General features: G+C 40.5%; 1 long non-coding RNA gene across 1 annotated transcript; it reads left to right on the plus strand.

Moving 5' to 3' along the window:
* Positions 1-404: 404 nt before the first annotated feature.
* LOC118499923 lies at positions 405-8,160 on the plus strand. The gene is made up of 2 exons (XR_004902461.1): positions 405-576; positions 8,047-8,160. It is a non-coding gene; the product is annotated as an uncharacterized LOC118499923 (long non-coding RNA).
* The last annotated feature ends 1,049 nt before the right edge of the window (positions 8,161-9,209 follow it).

Consider the following 9,209-nt stretch of genomic DNA (forward strand, 5'->3'; position numbering starts at 1 on the left):
TTGCTTCTTAACAGTGGCATACTTTGTTCTGGATCTGACTCTTGAAAAGTCAAAATATTCACTAAGATTGTATCAGATAAGTTTAAACAAAGGTAAGCATGCTCTTGTCCTTAAACCCTAATTCTGGCATCTGTCATTCCATCCTCTTTCATCCTTGTTAAAGCCCAAGCAACTACAGAAATTCATTGCAGCTGAAGTATTCCCTCAGTAACAGAACATCAAACAAATTTTGCTCTATTGTCCCTAACCAACACATTTTGAAAAGTTGGGACAGCTTATTTGTAACAGAAAATCCAATATAGTTTATTTTACCACTATAAGGCATCACTTTTATTTATTTATTTTTTACCTTTCTCATTATTTCATGTTTATTAAGCACTCATAATGTTTGGCCTCCCACTCCAATGATGGCATTACCCCTTTTGCCCACTCCCATTTCCATCCTCATATCTTTGAAAAAAGCTTCATAATCACACCTGGCCCTAAAGACACAATGATATAAGGACAAACCTCTTAGGGACACTGGAGTGTTTGTTCTTTGGCCAGTCTGTCCCTGGCAGTGCTATAGAAATATATGTATGTATAGGATGGTGTCAGAGTAGGAAGGAGCAGATTTGGCTTTCCTCTGCTCAGGGGAGAGAGTCCTGACCGATCTTTGGAGTAGAAAAGCAAGCAACCAACATATTTCAGCATTTTTGAAAACAGAGGTCCAAGGATTGTGGCAGAACCGAAAGAACAAAGAATGGATCCTAGGGGGAGTGCTGCATCAAGGTAGGCTCCCAGGACAGGCGTGTGGTCCTGGGGCTGCAGCCCCAGGCCCGGGGCCGCGGCTGGGTTTACCATAGGGTTAGTGGGAGAGAGCCAGGTCAACTGCTCACTCCCCAGCCGAGCAAGGTCTGGGCGGCTCTGGGAGGAACCCAGGTGCTGGCAAACACACCAGGTGGCGAGCAGCTTTGGAGGCGGTGAACGCCAGAGCCGAGTCGCGCTGCGGACCCGGACTCCCAGGGTCAACGTTCTGGCTAGAGCTTTGGCGGTGAGAGAAGCCGGGCCACTGTGGAGAGCGGCGGGCTCGATCGGGAGGAATTTCCCAAGAGGAAGGAGTGAATGGACACAGACACTGTTTGGGGAATTCTCCTGAAGTGATCAGTGGCTCTGGCCTGTCTGCTCCCCAGCTGTGAGCGCGCAGGCTGCGGAAGGGCCGCGCCCGCCCGCGGGGGCACCGGGGCGAGGCGGCAGACGGCCGCGCGAGCAGCAGACGGGCTGCGCCCGCTCACGGGAGCGCGGGTCGCGCCGGGCAGCGGAAGGGCCACGGAGCCAGTGCGAACCCCAGGGGCCTAGGAAGAAAACCCAAACAAGTCATCCTTCAGCCTGCCTCAAGCAGCAAGAGCAGAAAAACCGGTTTGGCCACTTTGAAATCAAGAGACTTTTTAATTTGATTCTATTTTTTTTAACAATTTTTAATTTTTTAAGTTTTATTGTTTTTATTCTCTTTTGATTTCTTTTTCCTCTCTTACCTGATTTCTTGTTTTATTCCTTCCTCCTTCCTGTCCTCCAATTTTATCTCTTCTTCCTGCCTTCGTCTGCCTTTTCTATTTTTTCTTTTTTAAATTTTTTCCTAAATACCTACAAGTGAGACAAAATCCTGGATCGGTGAAAAGACCAAAGTTGAACCTAAAGAAGGGGCATCACAACAGCTGGGACAGTGAGATAAATGTCACTCTGCTATTACAGAGAACCTGCAAGTTATTGCATATTTGTATTATTATTATTTTTCCAGTGTTCCTACATCTTTTTTTTTAACAATATTTTTATATCCCTCTTATTTTTGTATAGCCTGCTTTGCTAGTCTGGTTTTATTGTATGACCTGACAGCTTTCCCCTGATATCTCTTTCTATACCGTATTACTAATCTACTGTCCATTAACTCACCGGTGTCCTATCAGCATACTACTCAATGTTCTGTACTCCCTATCCTTACTACCTAGATTTCATAGACTCTGCCATATGAATGTCGCCATAATATTATTGTAAATAACTGCTGTTCCATGCAATTGTAATTACTTCACAACACCCCCCCGCCCCAGATCTTAGCCCATTTCAAAGTTTCCTGAACTTTATTACTGTAGTGGTTAACTCTATTCTCTCACACACTACACCTATTTACTATCCTTTACTCTCACCTTACCCCAGAATCTGACCGCCCACAACCTCTCTGCTTTATAGATCCAACTCACAATCCTTCCTCCCCCAACAAGAGTATTATCTTCTTTCCATCCTTTCTAAAAATCAGCTAGCTGGGTGGAAGACCACGGTTAACACTATACATAGTGAAAGGATCTCCTATATCTTCCCTACTTGCTACTACTGTAAATAGCATAGAATTCTCGGTTGCTGTCTTAAACCATTTTGCCTTCCCCTCCATCTGATGACAAAAAAGAATAGGTGGAGGAGGTGAACACCAGGATACCCACTGGAAGAAGAAACCCAACAACTAAGGAACCACTAACAGATAACAGCAGAAGAAGGTGAAGGAGGGAGTAGTAGCCACACAAACCTCAATCCAGGACTTATCTGGAAATACAACTAAACAGTAGAGACAGTACCCAATACAAACAACTGAACAAGATTTCTTTAAACCTTGTACACACAGAAGAACCAGCCTCAACACAACCTGCCCTCACCAGCACAACAAAATATAGAAGGTGGTGGACAGAGTGACCCACATTTAACCAGCTGGTGGGAAGGAACCACCAAAGAAAGACTCAACAACAATCAAAACCCAAAAGCAAACACAAAGCCAACTTAAACAACAGCCCAAGACCAGCGAGCTTGGGGGGTCAAGGAAACAGCACCACTGAAACTCACTGCTACTCTACTAAAGAAGTTCACATCATAAACCCAGGGAGCCAGAACAGATCAATATAAGAAGCTGAGGTGAACAAGAAGAGTCTCACAAACAATGGGAAGACAAAGAAATACTCCCCAAATGAAAGGAAAGGAGGAAGCCTCAAAAAGAATGCTAAATGAAACAGAGGCAATTCAACTATCAGATATTGAATTCAAAGCAGTGATTGTCAGGAAGCTCAATGAGCTCACAATGAGCTACGAGAAACTACAGGGAAGCTACAATGAACTCAATGAAAACTACATCAGCATAAAAAAGGAAATAGAAAACTCTCAACAAGGGCCAAGAGGAAATGAAGAATACAATCTCTGAAATGAAGAACACAGTAGAAGGAATGAAAAGCAGGATCGATGAAGCAGAAGATCAGATCAGCGAGCTAGAGGACAAAATAGAAGAAAACACCCAGAAAGAGCAAGAAAGGGAAAAGAGGCTCAGAAAGAATGAAGAGGGATTAAGAGAAATGCAAGACAATATGAAACGTAATAATATCCGTATAATAGGGATACCAGAAGGAGAAGAAGAAGAACAAGGGATAGAAAACCTAGTTGAACAAGTGATGATGGAAAACTTCCCTAATTTGATGAGACAAAAAGTCACACAAATACAGGAAACACAGAGAGTCCCAATCAAGAGGAACCCAAGGAGGCCCACCTCAAGACACATCATAATTAAAATGGCAAAATTTCAAGACAAAGAGAAAATCTTAAAGGCAGCAAGGGAGAAGAAGGAAGTAACATACAAGGGGGCCCCAATAAGGCTAACAGCTGACTTCTCAATGGAAACACTCCAAGCCAGAAGAGAATGGCAAGAAATAATCCAAGTAATGAGAACCAGAGGCCTGCAACCACGACTACTTTACCCAGCAAGGCTCTCAATTAAGATAGAAGGCCAAATTAGAAGCTTCTCAGACAAAAGAAGTCTAAAAGAATACACCTCCACTAAACCAGCTCTGCAAGAGATGCTGAAGGGACTGCTTTAAGGAAAGAAAGGAAAAGAGAGAGTGAGAGAGGATCACATGTACATAAAAGGCAATGAATAAGTACCTATCAATAATAACCTTAAACATAAATGGACTAAATGCTCCAATCAAAAGACATAGAATAGCTGATTGGATAAGAAAACATGACCCACACATATGCTGTCTACAAGAGACCCACCTCAGGATAAAAGATCTGCACAGGTTGAAAGTGAAGGGCTGGAAACAAATTTTCCAAGCAAATGGACAGGAAAAAAAAGCCGGGGTAGCAATACTCATATCTGACAAAATAGACTTCCAAAGAAGATCCATAAAGAGAGACCCAGAAGGTCATTTCATAATACTCAAGGGAAGAATTCACCAAGAAGACATAAATATGGTAAATATATATGCACCCAACATAGGAGCACCTAAATACATAAAGAAAATGTTAGAGGACTTCAAGAAAGATATGGACAGCAACACAATTATTGTGGGGGGTTTTAACACCCCTCTATCAAAAATGGACAGATCTTCCAAACAAAACATCAACAAAGATATTGTGGCATTGAATAATACCCTAGACGAACTGGGCTTTACTGATATTTACAGAACCCTCCATCCCAAAGAAGCTAAATACACATTTTTTTCAAATATACATGGAACATTTTCAAAGATTGACCACATGATAGGACACAAAACAAGCCTCAACAATTTCAAAAAAATTGAAATCATACCAAGCAATTTCTCGGATCACAAGGGACTGAAACTAGAAACCAACCACAAGGAAAAAAACCCAAAACACTCAAATTCATGGAGATTAAACAGCATGCTATTAAACAATGAATGGGTCAAGAATGATATTAGGGAAGAAATCAAACGGTTTTTGGAAACAAATGAAAACGAACTCACAACAACCCAAAACTTATGGGACACAGCCAAGGCAGTCCTGAGAGGGAAGATCATAGCGATACAGGCCCACCTAAAAAAGTTAGAAACATTTCAAACAAACAACCTAACCCTACGTCTACAAGAACTCGAGGAACAACAACAAAGACAGCCCAGAGCAAGCAGAAGGAAGGAAATAACCCAGATCAGAGCAGAATTAAATGACATAGAGACTAAAAGCACAATTCTAAAGATCAATGAATCCAAGAGTTGGTTCTTTGAAAAGATAAACAAAATCGACAAGCCTTTAAGCAGACTCATCAAGAAAAAAACAGAGAAAACCCAAATAAACACAATCAGAAATGAAAGAGGAGAGATTACAACAGATACCACAGAAATACAAAGGATTGTAACAAATTACTACAAAGAGCTGTATGCCAAGAAATTTGAAAACCTAGATGAAATGGACAAATTTCTAGAAAAATATAACCTTCCAAAACTCAATAAAATGGAAGCAGAAAGCCTGAACAAACCAATAACAGCAAAAGAAATTGAAGCAGTAATCCAAAAACTCCCAACACACAAAAGCCCTGGACCAGATGGTTTCACAGGAGAATTCTACAAAGCATTTAAGGAAGAACTAACACCTATCCTTCACAGACTATTTCAAAAAATCCAAAAAGATGGAAGGCTACCAAACTCTTTTTATGAGGCCAACATCATCTTAATTCCAAAACCAGATAAAGACACAACAAAGAAAGAAAACTACAGGCCAATATCGCTGATGAACATTGACGCTAAAATCCTCAACAAGATACTGGCAAACCGCATCCAACAGTACATTAAGAAGATCATACACCATGACCAAGTTGGATTCATTCCAGGTATGCAAGGATGGTACAATATACGCAAATCAGTAAATGTAATACATCACATAAACAAAAGCAAAGACAAAAACCACATGATCATATCAATAGATGCAGAAAAAGCATTTGATAAGGTACAGCACCCATTTAGGATAAAAACACTCAGTAAAGTGGGAATAGAGGGAGCATTCCTCAACATAATAAAGGCCATATATGAGAAACCTACAGCCAACATTATACTCAATGGGCAAAAATTAAAATCTTTTCCACTAAGAACAGGAACAAGACAAGGATGTCCACTTTCACCACTTCTATTCAATATAGTACTGGAAGTTATAGCCACAGACAAGAAATCAGACAAGAAAAAGAAATAAAAGGAATCCAAATCGGAAAGGAGGAAACAAAACTGTCACTGTTTGCAGATGACATGATAGTGTACATAGAAAATCCTATAGACTCCACCAAAAAACTGCTTGACCTAATAAATGAATTTGGTAAAACAGCGGGATACAAAGTCAATATCCAGAAATCAAAGGCATTTCTGTACACCAACAATGAAACAGCAGAAGCAGAAATCAAGAAAAAAATCCCATTTGAAATAGCAAAAAGGAAAATAAAATACCTAGGAATAAACCTAACCAAAGAGGTAAAAGACCTGTATTCAGAAAACTACGTAACACTGAGGAGAGAAATCAAGGAAGACACAAACAAATGCAAACATATACCGTGTTCATGGATTGGAAGAATTAATATCATTAAAATGTCCATACTACCAAAAGCAATTTACACATTCAATGCAATACCTATTAAAGTACCAATGGCATATTTCACAGACATAGAACAAACACTTCAACAATTTCTATGGAGCCATAAACGACCCCGAATAGCTGCTGCAATTTTGAGAAAGAAGAGTAAAGTAGGAGGCATCACAATACCTGACACTAAACTATACTACAAGGTCACTGTAATCAAAACAGCCTAGTACTGGCATAAAAACAGGCACATAGACCAATGGAACAGAACAGAGAGCCCAGAAATAAACCCAAGCCTCTACAGTCAATTAATATTTGACAAAGGAAGCAGCAACATAAAATGGAATAAAAATAGCCTCTTCAACAAATGGTGTTGGGAGAACTGGACAGCCAAGTGCAAAAAAAATGAAACTCGAGTACCAACTTACACCTTATACAAAAATAGATTCAAGGTGGATAAAAGACTTAAATATAAAGCGTGACACCATTAAAGTCCTAGAAGAGAACGTAGGTATGAAAATCTCAGATATTTCACGCAGAAACTTTTTTACTGACTTGTCTCCTAGAGCAAGGGACATAAAGGAAAGAATAAACAAATGGGACCTCATCAAAATTAAAAGCTTTTGCACAGCTAAGGAAAACAGTATCAAAATAAAAAGAGAACCAACTGTATGGGAAAACATATTTGCTAATGATACCTCAGACAAGGGTTTAATCTCCAAAATATATAAAGAACTTACACGACTCCACTCTAAGAAGACAAGTAACCCAATTAAAAAATGGGCAAAGGACTTGAACAGACACTTCTCCAAGGAGGACATACAGAAAATCCAAAGACACATGAAGCGATGCTCAATATCGCTAGCCATCAGAGAGATGCAGATTAAAACCACAATGAGATACCACTTCACACCAGTCAGAATGGCCATCATAAACAAAGCAACAAACAACAAGTGTTGGAGAGGATGTGGAGAAAGGGGGTCCCTAGTGCACTGTTGGTGGGACTGCAGACTGGTACAACCATTATGGAAAGCAGTTTGGAACTTCCTCAGAAAACTAAAAATGGATCTGCCTTTTGATCCAGCAATTCCATTGCTGGGACTCTATCCTAAGAACACTAAAACACCAATACAAAAGAACCTTTGCACCCCGATGTTCATAGCAGCACAATTTACAATAGCTAGGTGCTGGAAGCAACCTAGATGCCCATCAGTGAATGAATGGATCAAAAAACTATGGTGCATTTACACAATGGAATTCTATGCAGCAGAAAGAAAGAAGGAGCTCCTACCCTTTGCAACAGCATGGATGGAGCTGGAAAGCATTATGCTAAGTGAAACAAGCCAGGCAGTGAAAGACAAATACCACATGATATCACCTTTAACAGGAATCTAAACAACAAAACAAAACAAAACAAAAAACTAGCAAAATATAACCAAAGACACTGAAATAGGGGATAGTCTGACAGTGGCCAGAGGGGAGAGAAGAGGGAATTTCAGGGGGGAATGGGTAGGGATTACAGGAACAAATTTGGAGGACACATGGACAAAAACTAGGGGTGGGGGGTAATGGGGGGAAGGGGGGAGGGTTGGGTGGATGGACTGGAACGGGAGTAGGGGGGAGAAAACTGTACTTGAACAATGATTGAAATAAAAAAAATAAAATAAATTTTTAAAAAAGAAATATATGTATGTATATATATAATCTTTGCTCATGTCTGTACAATACTGATCTCTGCTGATTGCTTAAAACAGAACCTGATTTCCCCTACTGCAGCATCTCCTAAGCCAAAAAGCCCCACAACAAAAGAAGGCCAAGTTTCATAGTTTGGCTAAGAACCCCCAGAACATTTTAAATAATTTCTCTGAAATTTTCACAACAATCTAATACCTATTTTCCCATAGAACTACTGCCCAGAGAAATGGAATTTGGGGCACTTGGGGATGATATGGAAATACCCATAAGCCCAGTCTAAAGATTAGTGGCCATGATGGATGTTTGTTTGGGAATGAGATTCTTTTTTCCCAGGCATTTCAGACAGCCATCCTGGGCCTACCTGAGGAGTGCTAGTGAAGGCAAGAGTCTCCCTGGATGCATGTATGGTCTAAGGGTACCTTAAGAACTTGTGAATATTTCTTCAGAAAAGTGAAGATCTTGGAACCCCCTTTCACACTTGTTCCTGGATGGTGTCTTCAACAGTTAAGAGGCATTTCCTTTCACAATCAGAGGTTTTCTGGATTACTCAGAGGTGTCTGGGTAATAATAGACCAGCTCACCCCTTGAAGAAATCCTATTGAAGTCTAATGGCTTGGTGAGGAGTCAATGGCTACTTTGAACACGAAATTGACCCCTAACCAAGTCCAACTCCAGCCAGGGTGTCACTTTTAAAGGCTGATCCTATACAAGCAGATAGACAGTTGTGTTTTGTACACAAGTAAGTAGAGTAAGTGTAATAAGTTTGTAAGTAGAATAAACCTTATTATTTCCTGCTCAAGCTTTAAGGGTTCTTTAAGAGATGATTAGAGCCCTGGCTGGTGTAGCTCAGTGGATTGAGCACGGGCTGCGAACCAAAGTGTCGCAGGTTCGATTCCCAGCCAGGGTACATGTCTGGGTTGCAGGCCATAACCCCCAGCAACCGCACATTGATGTTTCTCTCTCTCTCTCTATCTCCCTCCCTTCCCTGTCTAAAAAAAATAAATTTAAAAAATAGATGATTAAAACTATTCCTTGAGTGTTAAAATCAGCCCAGCTTTTATACATGAAGACTCCCAATGTCCCAGATCTTTGTACTCAGCAATTTCATTTCCTAGTCACTTCTCTGAGAAGACTTTTCCTAGGACAAC

The sequence above is a fragment of the Phyllostomus discolor genome, chromosome 4 (genome assembly GCF_004126475.2).
Source record: "Phyllostomus discolor isolate MPI-MPIP mPhyDis1 chromosome 4, mPhyDis1.pri.v3, whole genome shotgun sequence".
Classification (NCBI taxonomy): domain Eukaryota; kingdom Metazoa; phylum Chordata; class Mammalia; order Chiroptera; family Phyllostomidae; genus Phyllostomus; species Phyllostomus discolor.